This window comes from Malus sylvestris, chromosome 15 (assembly GCF_916048215.2).
Source record: "Malus sylvestris chromosome 15, drMalSylv7.2, whole genome shotgun sequence".
NCBI classification, from domain to species: domain Eukaryota; kingdom Viridiplantae; phylum Streptophyta; class Magnoliopsida; order Rosales; family Rosaceae; genus Malus; species Malus sylvestris.
Window position 1 is genome coordinate 42477469 of NC_062274.1, and position 13527 is coordinate 42490995.

Here is a 13527-nt window from a genome sequence, read left to right on the forward strand (position 1 = left end):
AAAGTACCTCTGGAGACCTACTGAGGTGGACTTGCAAAGGCTTCTGAAGAAGGGCAAGATGCGAGGTTTTCCTGGGATGATTGGAAGCATCGATTGTACGCACTAGACCTGGAAAAACTGTCTAAGTGCATGACAAGAAGCTTATGGGGATAGAAAATGAGCAAAAAGTATCATTTTGAAGGCAGTGGCATCATTTGATACATGGATTTGGCACGCATTTTTTGGTGTTCTGGGAGCTCAAAATGACCTCAATGTCTTTACCCAATCCCCAGTGTTCAACGATGTCCTGCAAAGAAAAGCACCAAGAGTCACATACTAGGTCAACAGACATAAGTACCACGGGCCATACTACCTAGCAGAAGGCATTTACCCAAAGTGGTCATCATTTGTCAAAAGAGTACCACGTCCGCAAAATGCAAAGGAAAAACACTTTGCAAGCTGTTAAAAGGGGTGTAGGAAGGATGTGGAGTGTTGTTTTGGTATCATCCAAGCTTGTTGGGTGATTGTTAGGGATGCTGCCATAATGTTTGATTTAGAGTCACTTCGATCCCTCATGATGACGTGCATCATTCTTCACAGCATGATTGTGGAAGATGATTACGATTATGATGTCATTGATGAATATGAGTCAAACACGATGAACAATTCTAGAACACAAATATATTGTGCTCATGACGCCACCGAAAAACCCGTACAACACGAGCCATTACAAAGGGATGAACGTTACAATGAAAGGCTCATTCAACGATATACTGCACTTCAAGACCCATATATACACAACGCCCGACAAATTGACTTGATAGAGCACTAGGGGAAATTGAAACAAGCTCAAGAAACTTAAGTTCATATACTGTGTTTGTTTTTATTTGGTGTGTTTATTTAATTTTATTTGGTGTATTTTTTAAGTTCATTTAGTGAGTTTATTTTATTTTATTTGGTATGTTTATGTAATCTTATTTGGTGTGTTTATGTCCTTTGAATAAATATTCTTTTAGTTTAAATAAATTACCAAATTAAAAAAATTTAAAGTACTAAATTCAATAAATTGGAAACAACATAAAGTACTCTATTCCATAAATAAGAAATTACAACCCAAAGTGATTGGAAAATTATGGGCTCCGATTAAAAAAAAAATCCCTAGTCCCTTGTGAATGGAAAATCATCACCTAACCAATTTGTGGTGCTAGGATCATCATCTCCTCTTGCTCTCACTTCTCTTGTACGCCTCCTTCGTACCACGTCCGCTTTCTTCGAATTCCAAAAATATTAAGAATTCGAAGACATCGCCTCTACAGGCTCCTTCATAATGTCACGATCTTGTTGAGCCCTTCCTTCTTCTTTAAGCTCTTCCCTTTCTTGCCTTAGTAGCCTCTCTTTCTCTCTCATTAGCTTGAAATAATCTCTCAACAGCTGCAGCTTTTGCCTCCTCTCTAGCCTTATCAACCTCAAATTTAGCCATTTCCCTCACCAAAGTTAATTCACCTTGGCGAGCAAGTTCTTCCATATATTTTGCATAATCATTCTTGGAAGCACTCCATTTTCTCTTTGAAGCCTTCTTACCTTGAGGCTTAATTAGATAATGGGTCGACCCCGACGCTTGTTCAGGGGGCATTTCTGGCACTTCTTATGTGTTGGTTTCATGAACATGCGAGGCATGATCAGGCGTAGAGTGTAGAGGGGGTACATCTCATGACAACTTCTGGACCGATAGGCACAACTCTGAATTTAGGATAATCTTTGACAATATTCCAACATTCCCACCGGATGAATGATTTGTTTTTGTTTTTGGTTTTGGCATTATACCAATCTTGTGCTTGAAGTGTCTACACAATGCGGGAGAAGAAATACTTGTAATCAAAGTAGCTAATGTAAATTTGGGTATAATACAAACAAATAAATAATATATTGTTACATGATCCGCTAAATTTTCCCCATCTCAAAGTTTACTACTAGCTTGTGCCAAGGCATCTCTCCAAAGACTAAACGATTGATTGAGTATTCTCCAACGACTGGTGATAGGAGCATATTTTTGCAACTTAGTTAGCTTGTTTCTTGGCATTTACTTAGTTTAATTCTAGTTATTTTAGTACTTTAAGCTATTTTCGTGTGTTTGTAGGTTCAAATAACAAAGTTAGCAACAAAGTGCTATTTGGAGCATTTTGGAGCATTTTTGGGCCAAGATTGGATATTGCAAGCATGGAGACATGAGGATGGACGTTTTTTAAGATTTGAAGCCTAGAAATCAGCATGTGTGTATGCAAGTGTGTTGACCTACAACTACAAACATCCATCCACTACACTTATTACATCCACTCATTACCAAACATCCATCCACTAAACCCATTACATCCACTCATTACCAAACATCCATCCACTACACCCATTACATCCACTCATTACCAAACACTCACCCACTACACCCATTACATCCACTCATTACCACAAGACTCATCCACTACACCCATTACATCCACTCATTACCAAACATCCATCCACTACACCCATTACATCTACTCATTACCACAACATACACCACTACCACCTTCATTAGATGGTGGTCCTCTCCCTAGCCTATAAATACATCCACCCTTCACCATAACAAAGGGGGGAAGATCCATCCAAAGACACATTCACACAGACAGTTTAGGGAGAATAGAGGAAGACACACTATGCCGCAAGGCAGAGTTTTTTCTTCTTAACATTCTACACATTCCCACAAAAAAAAAACACAATTCCATGCACCTTCATTTCCCTTTGCTTGCCATGACCTCCATCCAACCTAAACACATTCAGCCATTCCCTTCCATATATCCATACGCATCCATCAAACCACACCTTGTGCAGCAACAAAGAGAAAAAGGAGGACCCTTGGACGTGTTTGCCATTCAAGTTGGATTGTTGGAGCGTTTTTAGGTGTTTTCATTCTTTTGTTTTCAATGTCTAAATTTATTTATCTTTGCTTTGTGAGTATGAGAAACTAAACCCCCCTTAGCTAGGGGGAATTCAAAACCATGTTCATGCTTGTAATATGATTTGATTACTTTCAGTTGTGATTCATAAGTTGTGAATTCAATTTACGTATCCATTTGAATTAAAATTGATTTGTGTATGTTGGTTGAGAGTGCACGCTTAATTTTCATGCATAAATCTGATGCTAGGATATAAAGGAGTTTCACCTAATCGTTATGAACTTATATTCACAAGTAGTGAAGGTTGCTCGTCACAACCGTGTTAAGTAAATTCTTGGCATAAGTTTCATGCAATTCATAGTTACAAGTGTTTCGTCAATGCTTATGATTTTCATAGAACTTAATGATTCTTGCTTGTATCTCTATTATGCAATTCATGTAGGGAACCTGTGGGGAATGCTTTGGGTTGTTGTATGCAATCATCCAATTCAATGAAATTAGGAAAATCTGAGGGTTAATTAGTGCAATTCACAGTTAATCTGGAGCGTTGAGAATTCGTAGTTTATTGAAAAGCAACTGGAAATCGTTTTGTTTGCAAGTGTGTCATGTATGGAGAAGAACCTCCTAGCTAGCCTTCCATCCATTCAATTTACTTAAATTCGTGCAGATTTCATTAGTTCTTTAATTTACTTGTTTTGTTTTCAAATTCATCAAAACCAAAACCCCCTTTACCTTGTTGAGTCATATTAGTTAGAAACTGATTTAGTTTGTGTTTTTAACTATTTCGAACCAAGTTGAAACCAAAATTCGTCCAAAAGTGAGTTTAGAGTCCAAATCTGCCCAGTTTGTGTTTTTAGGCAGATTTGAGTGTTTTTAGCTTGTTTTGAGTTCTTTGAGTTTGTTTTGAATTCTTTGAGTCTAGTTTAGTGTTTTTAACTTTGTTTATATGTTTTTAAGTCAGTTTAGAGGTTATTAGCAAGCCCTCCTAATCCCCGGTCCAGAACGATCCCTACTTACATTCTTTACTACAATTGACAGAAGAGGGCTTAATTTGTGTGTTAAGTAAATTCGTATCAAATTTTTGGCGCCGTTGCCAGGGATTAGCAACTTTGCTAATCCCTTGTTATTTCTTTTTGTATATTTTCGTGTCTTTTGTTTTTAGTAACTGACTTTGTTTCTATTTGTGTTTTTTTTTTTTTTTTTTTTACTTTTGATATTTAATTTAGTTTTGTTTCCTTGATTTCAGGTACTAGAGAAGTAAGACATGGATTTTGCTACCATTCAAGCTCAATTGGCGAAACTTACTTCTCAATTGTCACAATATCCCAAAAGGACCATAATGCAAAGTGTCCCTACATATGGTGTGTCCTATGGGCAAGGATATCCAACTCATCAATGTTCTCAATTCGCTGCGAATGAAGATGCTTGGGGCTATCAAGGCCATAGCCAATCATGGGACAACATGTTTTCCAACGCTTACAATTCGAATTGGAGAGATTATTCAGATTACATGTTGGGAGAACCTCAACAATTCCAACAAGATGGATATTGGCAGCAAGAAGATGAGTTCTATTCAAGACCTATGCAGCCACCACAACCTCCTCCATAACAATTCCAATCAAATTCAAGTATGCCTATGAGTTATGATGAAATTCTTGACGTACTAACCTCGTTGACGCATGGCTCACAACAAGAAGAATATTTGCCGCCATCGGATGAGTTCTATCACTGGCCATATGAACCATCACAGCCACCACAACAATATGCCCAATTCAATTCAGGTACGTCTTTGGATAATTATATGTTTAATAAGTTACTCACATCTTTGCACCAGGAAGTAGAAAATCGAAACAAAGAGATGCAAAATCAAGCCAAGAAGACGAGTGAATTGGAGAAGCAAATTGGGCAGATTATGAAGTTCATGGCACAAATTCAAGAGCAAAGTGAACTCTCCAACTCAACTATTGAAAATTGGAAGGAAGATTTTGAAATCCATGATGCTATCACTTTGGGAAGTGCTATAAAGGTTGGAGGTGAACCCAAGACATCCAAACCAAGCCAAAACATGGATGAATAGCTGCTGCTCGAAGAATAGGAGAATAACAAGGCCACGGCAAGGGAATAACCACCCTTGCCGCAGCCCCATATGCCCTCTATGTCATCCATTACAACCAAGGTAAGCCTAAATTCAATTTGTCCTGACCCCGTTTCACCAAATGTCCTTATTCCTTGCAGGATCATGCAGTCCAAGGAAGAAGAGGGTGAGAAAGGCATCTTCGAAACCTTTCCAAAGAATCAAGAGCAAGAAGTGGATGAGGAATGTCTAGAATTCATCAAAGAAGATACACTTGAGACGAAAATTCCCAAAGAAGTTGGATTTTATAACACGGGAAAAGTCATAACTCTCAAAACACCAAATCTGGCCAAGTCCTATATCCCTGATGTGGTGTTCGTAATTGAGTTTGTGTTAGAGCAAGCAAGTAAGCTATCTTTTCCAACTTCGTTTTATTATATACTAACTTACTGATTTTGATGATTCAGGCAGCTACACTAGAATTTAAACCATTGTCAGATCACGTCAAGTATCACCTTCCATTCAATGATCAATTCCATGCTATGGGCCCTATCCAAGTTTAGAAGGAAGTTTCGTCCGGCTGGAAGATGAAAAAGCAAGCGCTTCTTGGGAGGCAACCCATGTATTCAAATGAGGAAGATTTTTGAATCGCTCCACAATCAGTTTTGCGTTTCTAAAAACCTTCCCTTTTCTGCATTTTTATTTTGCCTGATTGTCATTTTTTTTAATTTATTTGTTTGTTGCTTATTTAATTATTTTTGGGTTTGGATTTATTTTTGAGACATTGACAGATATGCAAGGTATTTTCACATTAAAATTCGTGGAAAAGAAACAGGAGACAGAAAAATACAAGAGGGAGCCTTCACAAAGGCTGTTTGGGAAAAGTCTCAGTAGTCGGCGGAGCCTCAGCAGTCGGCAGAGCCACAGAAGGAGGAGGTATCAGAGGTTGATCATTTGGAGCTTCACTACGTGGTACAGCCCCAAAAGACGAAGGCAAATGTTGTTGGAACAAACCCACAAACCTCTGATGATCAAGTAAAATTTGACCATCAGATTCCTGCATCTGGTCAATTTTCCTCTTCATGTTTGTGGCATAGTTGTGTGCGAGCTTGTGCAACTGTTTATTCTCATGCTTGAGCCTTCTAATCTCCTGTTTGAGACTCATCACTTCAGTCGCCAATGATTCAACTTGACGAGTTCGAGCAAATAGGCGTTGGGCCATATTAGACACAGAACCTGCACACTGCACACTGAGAGCCAGAGAATCCTTAACAGCCAACTCATCAGACCGTTTGGCAAGTAGTCTGTTATCTTTGGGAGTAACAATGTTCCTGGCCACCACCGCAGCTGTCATATCATTCTTCATCACCGAATCCCCAACGGTAAGGGGACCAGTAGGGGATATGAAAGATGGGTGCCATATGTTGTTTGGAGAAGGCAAGACTGCCTCTTCACCAAGGTTCAAGTCAAAACGACGGTCGGAGGGGCCATACATTTTCAAAGGTGTTAAAGAAAAAAGAGGTCGGACAAGTCAAGATCGTAGAAGTGCAAGAAGGGAGTTTCTACAAGCAGAAATTCAAGTGTGCTTTGAAACGTACTGTATACCTCTATAAAAATAAGCACTCGATGGGATTTCAGAGATCGAAGAGACGAGCTCAGAAATTGAAGAGACCAATTCAAAAATCGAAGAGGCGCTAGCTTTCTCAAAAGCTGGGCTTGCTCAGAAATCACAGGCCAATCTTCTTTTCCAAATTTGTCCGTACTTGTCACATGCAACCTCTGCATTCGACGGAGCTCAGAACTCGAAGAGGCGAGCTCAAAACTCGAAGAGGCAAGCTCAGAAATCGGAGAGGCATCTGCTTTTACAGATATGTCAGCGCCTGTCACATACACACTCAGCTTTGCGGAAATCACGGGCAATTTGTCGAAGCGCCGATTCCAGATATCGAAGAAGCATCAGCTTTATCCAGACGTGTCAGCATCTGTCACATACACACTCAACCTTGCGGAAATTAAAGGTAATATGTCGAAGATTTCTGGTGAAGTAGAAAGCACGTGAAGTTTACTGTTCAATCATCCAACGGTTGCCGACAAGAGTGAAAGAATATTACCAGTTATTATTTCCTATAAATATCGACCTTCACCCTCTATAGCAAGGCAGACATATATAACCTTCCGTCATCTCCGAGAATGCCTTCCCAACGAAGCCTCTCGAGTCACTCAGTGTTCCTTATTCCTTGGGGTACCTTTGCAAACAACTCATCCAAAGCAAAAGTATTTCATATCATGAAGGTTGAAAGCAATAGTATCTCATATCATGCTTTCTCCTTGTCCTTCTTCTTGTCATTGTTTTCATCTGCGGGACAAGGAGAAAGAGAGCAATCAGCCAGCACTTGGTATCAATCTTCCGACCTGGAACCGATTGCCTGGAACCCCTTCATGATTGCTTACCTAGCCCTGCTCTCGAGTACTCATCTTCAACATCTTATGCTTCTTCTTCATCTACCACATCTGCCTGGGGAACAGATAAGGGAAGTGAAAATGATACCTCGAAGCATGTGGAGACAATGTGCTAATTCATCCTCAGCTAGGGACAAAGAGAAAGAAAGCAAGAGGTGGGCACTTGGAAAGATTGAAGAAAAAAATAGACCATCACCTCTGCCTCGTGCCTGCCTACCGTGCAGAAGAAACAAGCAGAGAAGAATACAGACTGCACAATCAAATCAACCCAGCAGAAGGAGTCTAATTTGAAACTAAGGAACTCTCGCTCAGAATTCCGAACCAGTTCGAGATCAACGCTGTGGAAAGACAATAAGATCATCTATCTCCAAAACCAAATTTACGTTCTTAAACTCCATTCTGTCTGGTTTTTACCTTGCCATACTTGTCATGTTTATTCATTGTTTGTTTGATTGTTTACTTGTGTTTGTGTGAGTTTATGCTTGAAACATTGAAGACAATGTTCGATTTAAGTATGAGGGGTAACCAAGTTGTTTTGCATGAAATTCATGGGAGTTTATCACCCATTACTTCTAGTGTTGTTCTTTGTTGTTTTTAAGTGTTTTTATGCTGTTTTGGAGTGTTTTAGTATGTTTTGACATAAAAATTCGAAAATCTCATAAAAATTTGAAAAATTGTTTTGAAAAACCCAAAAAGAGTTGTTTTTGTGTGTTTGTTTGTGTCTTAGGGTACCTTCCAACACAATGATGAGGATTTGGTTTTTAATTACATGACTGTTAAAGATAGTTATAAACATGGATGAAAATTTGATTTACTCTTTGGTGTATGCTTGGTTGTGGTTACAATTTATGAATTCACATGCAATTATAAAGGAAAAATCAGTTTTTGTAACATGCTTGAAAGAAGGAACTCAAATGAACGCTACAACCTTGTGAGACTTGAGCCTAAACTTTTATTTGGAGAGTTAATAATTTGTGCATCATTGTTTTCTAAAGTCGTTGCATGATCTCATTATTCTTTGCTTGGTTGCTACTTAGAAGGCGTTTCATCATTTAGTTCCAAATGCTAGAACTCATGCCTATTTCATTCAAAGCATGCTATTGATTTGCATAACACATATTCAAGATGAAGTTGCGTAGTGACCACCAAAGCCAAATTGCCGTGCCCCTATTTCATTATGTGTTTAAGTTTAACCTCGTTGAGCCTTGTTAAGCCTATGTTCTTTGTTAACCCACACTATCCTTACCTAGCCTAGTTTTAGGATCATCCATACCCTTGTTCTTGAAGCATAGTAAAGCATAACCTAAAATGAACTCCTTTTTTATCAATGTATTGCAGAAAGCAAGTGTGGGGGAAGTGATTCTTATGTGTGTGTGTGTGTACCAAAGTCCTTAATAAGGCACGGGTAGAGAAAAGAAAAAAAAAGAAAAAAAAAGTATGAAAAAGAGCTCTAAAGTGTTGTTTGTTAAAAAATGGTCCAAAATATTGAATTCAGCCCTAAGTGTTGCATGAATCTTCCCTTTATATGTAAAAGTTGATTCTGCATTCTAAAGTGAATTCTAAGTGTCTATTTCATTGCTTTGCTTGCTATCATTTTAAGAACGTTTGTTATTCCTATCCTTTCTTTGTTAGCCATTACCCCCAAGCCCTGTTACAACCCTTGACTTCAATCTTGAGTGTTGTGCATTTCAATTTGTGGAGTTCGAAATTGGTATGAGCATATGGTGTCACTGGTTCTCACATCTAAGTAGTAGCATACCATTCAGGAGATCATATCTAAACATGCTTAATAACTCCAGAAAATTGCTTCCTTTGTTATAACATATGTGAGTCCCAGTCTCAAGTGTAGGGTGTGTAGTCAGAAAATGTGTGTGAAAATAGAGAGTATCTTGTAAGGAATTGAGCAAATTCTCTAAGGCATGTTACTACATTCAAAACATTGTTTTAATTAGTTAATTGTGAACTAGTAAGTAGTAACTGTGATTAAGTTTATGCTCAAGTGTGAAGATAACCAAAATCTGTGGGAATGATGATTTTTAACATGTCATGTGCATTGCAAATTCCTGAGGCAAATGTTGGAAGGTTAGGTTGTGTTTTGTTTGTTTTGTTTCGTTTTGTTTCTTTTGTTTTGCTCGAGGACTAGCAAAAGCTAAGTGTGGGGGAATTTGATAGGAACATATTTTTGCAACTTAGTTAGCTTGTTTCTTGGCATTTACTTAGTTTTAATTCTAGTTATTTTTGTACTTTAAGCTATTTTCGTGTGTTTGTAGGTTCAAATAACAAAGTTAGCAACAAAGTGCTATTTGGAGCATTTTGAAGCATTTTTGGGCCAAGATTGGATATTGCAAGCATGGAGACATGAGGATGGACGTTTTTGAAGATTTGAAGGCTAGAAATCAGCATGTGTGTGTGCAAGTGTGTTGACCTACAACTACAAACATCCATCCACTACACCCATTACATCCACTCATTACCAAACATCCATCCACTACATCCATTACATCCACTCATTACCAAACTGAAGGAATTATTTTGTAAAACATGTTCATTTGAGCAACATCAAATAGCATGCAATTAACAATTAAAGGCAGAATCATGCTTGTATGCACTCAAAAACAAAACATGACCATGAAATTCAAAGCCTAGTAGATTGGTGAACCAATAATCAACTCAAAACATAAGTGAGTTGAAATTAATACCTTTGTAGATTCCTCTTTGCATAAGCAAAGGCTAATCACCCAAAGAGATAGGGGCCTTCATTCCTTGCTTCTTAGATCCATGGATTTGGATGGAAGAATAGGTTCTCCAAGTTCCCAAAATTGAGAACCTCTAATTCTCGACACCAAGGTTCGATTGTAGAAGAAATGAGTGACCTTGGAGTAGTAGGATTGCTAGATGTACCCTCCAAGGTGTTGGCCTCTTTAGAGAGAAAATGGAGAGACAATTCTCACCAATTTTCCCCCAAAATAAACCCATTTATCACTTAATGAATATTTGGCTATAAAGTCATTTATATAGTCACTTCTTTAAGTGACCTAAATAACCAAAACCCTAATTCATCACCATATGGCCGGCCACCTAAGGAATTTTGGGCTTTTGGGCTTTAATGAATCTTTATTCATTAAATTGTCATACAACTTAAGTTAATGGGCTTGACGTTCGAAGCCCATTGGGCCTTAAGGTCCAAAACTATCCCGAAGGTCTTTAACGAACTTATTCGTTTGATTAATTAACATATTAATTAATTCTTGCCATAAATAAATGATTAAACCATTTAATCATTCTTACTCATTTCCGTTTAATCTTCAATCTCCATCTTTTACGGTGTGCGATCCATTAGGTTCCTTTTAGCGAGGTAGTGGGCGATTAAAACCATTTTACATCGATTGTGAATTGAAACTATTTTCAATTCTCCCTTTAGTGATTACACACGTTTAGGGCTTCCACAAACCATGAGTGACACCTAGCAGCATATCATGGTTACCCAAGCTAATCAGAAGAGGTTAGAGAACCTATTCAGTTCGGGATTACAAATGCAATACGGTCTTTCTCTAATCTAATACTCTTGACCACATTGTTTGGTTTGATAGTTTATTTTCTCATGTCTACTATCCAATGTGTGTCTTGTGCTTATATGATTACCATGAATGTGATTCGGAACGCATTCCCTAATCTCATTCATACTCTGATCAGAGATTTAAATCATATCATAGAGTATTCTCCCTCAAACGGTTTGAAGGTTAGAGATCCCTTGTTGCGCATTCACTTGTCTCCATAGCTAAGTCACTTGACCCCAACGATGCCGTGGACACCCTCCTGATGGAGTGACTTTGACATAATCAAAGATCAAGGTCTTAACCACAAGACAACTATGATGCCTCAGGTCAAAGGACTACTTTGCATTATCCCAACCATGAGTTCTCATGTGACATGGAATATGAGAACCCTTCGTTGATCGCGTTCAGTGAACTCATTCTCTATTGAGCACCTACCGTACTTGTCTTGATGTCACACACACCAATGACTCGAGACTAATCACTCTCCCTAAGAGAAGACATAGTACGTACTGATCTTAACGGACTGTCAACGCCCAATTGGCAATCCTATGATCAGGAACGTTTAGGATGTGTCTACGAAAGAATGGTCTCATGAATCTAACTTCATTAGATTACATTCTCCCAATCACATATTCCTTGGACTTTATCGTTTAAGCATATAACATTTATATGAGACGGCTCAAACAATAATCTATGCCCTTTATATGTAAAACTAGATTAGTTTAACATGTGAAATGTCCGTAAAGTATCATCACATGATTGGCTTTAGGGCACATTTCCAACAATCTCCCACTTACACTAGAGCCAATCAGTTTGGTCATCATGATGATACCTCTTCTGTAGTCATTTCATAAATGGCTGAATAGTAGGCCTAGACAGTGGACATCTATATGTGTTATCCATAGAAGCAACCTTGAGAATAACGACGTCACCATTATACATGATTCTCAATCATGTGGTTCAGTCTCTCATTTGTGTTCGGATCTTGATGAGACCTTGATTCCCAGGCTTGAGCTATCGCCCCATTAGTGTCATACACTTTCTGGTTGGAACCGAATAGAGAGTTCATAAATGAACTTTCTCATCCAAACAACATTGTTGTAAACTTCTATATGGCAATATATCTTGCATTCATAATGGAACACACTAAAGTCATTACTTTAATGTTTCCATCCAAATATCTCTTTAGTCATAATAAAGAGATATCTGTTTATCTCTTCATTCATAATGAAGAAACATCCAATGATGGATTAGATTCATAATCTAATACATTTACGCTTCCATTACGTTACTTTGATTCTTCCTCGATCTTTGAGGAATTTATCCTTTAGTATTTCTTAAATACTTAAGGACTCACTTGACAGTTGCCATGGTTCTGATCCTGGGCTTGCACTGATATCGTCTTGTACCGTTCTAGGTACAACTCATATCAATGTTTTTCATACAATATGAAATACATAAATCACCTTTCTGCGTATGCATAAAGGATTCAATTTATGCATTATTTCTTTGGGAGTCAAAGGGGCACGTTCCCTTTGAGAAGGGCAACTTGCTAGTCTCACTAGAATCGTCCTTCTTATTGAAGTTTATCATCATATGAGAAACTTCCTAGCATCCATTGTCTATTATTAGGGATTGATATAATCCAATTATATCATGAAATATATCATTATAGATTTCCATCCCATGTATATAGACTATATCTCCCATATACATTCTATCTTCATATAATGTATTAAAGTCATAACTTTAACGAAGAAGTATTCTTTTCATTTCCAAAATTAATATATCATATATATTTAAATTTTTAGGAACATGATTAACTCCCACTAATCTTTTGTAAAACTAGTAGACAAAAGATTCATTTACATCTTTATGAGAAATCAAACGATTTGATCCTTTTTCTCATAAAATGCAAATAGCTCCCACTAACTTGCTAAGATCCATGATGGATGGATCTCTACAACTTACATGTCTTGTGATTTATAGTTTTAGACATATATTATCAAGACTATCTTAATAATGGTTTCGGAAACCCATATTATGTCAAAACATTGAATCACCATTTAGTTGTAGCTAGCAATCTTCGAATTAATTGAAACTAAGACTACGTCAAAAATGGTTCCTTTAAAGTCAACCATTCTATTTGATTGTAGTCACCTTAAGCTACCAATTAGCTTTGAAGGTTTCATTATTTCGAGTCAAATGGTACTTTACCATTTCCTTGAGTATATATCGTATATGCACTCAATGTAGTCATAAGGATTTTTATTCTTATTTCTTTCGAATTAAGAGGTGCAACTCTATGACATAGTCATAAAGTTCAAAACCATTCAACTGAGACGGTTTATAAATCCTTATCGACTACCTTGGAGCTTGTGGTATAGGAACTAGGTTGTTATATTTGTTGATTACTTTCTTGTCTCTCAAAGAACCCATTCTTCGAGTTCTATCTCTCGTTCATTTGCTCTTAGGCAAATCACATTATAGAATTACAATGAACTACCCAACAAAACAACATTTGTTA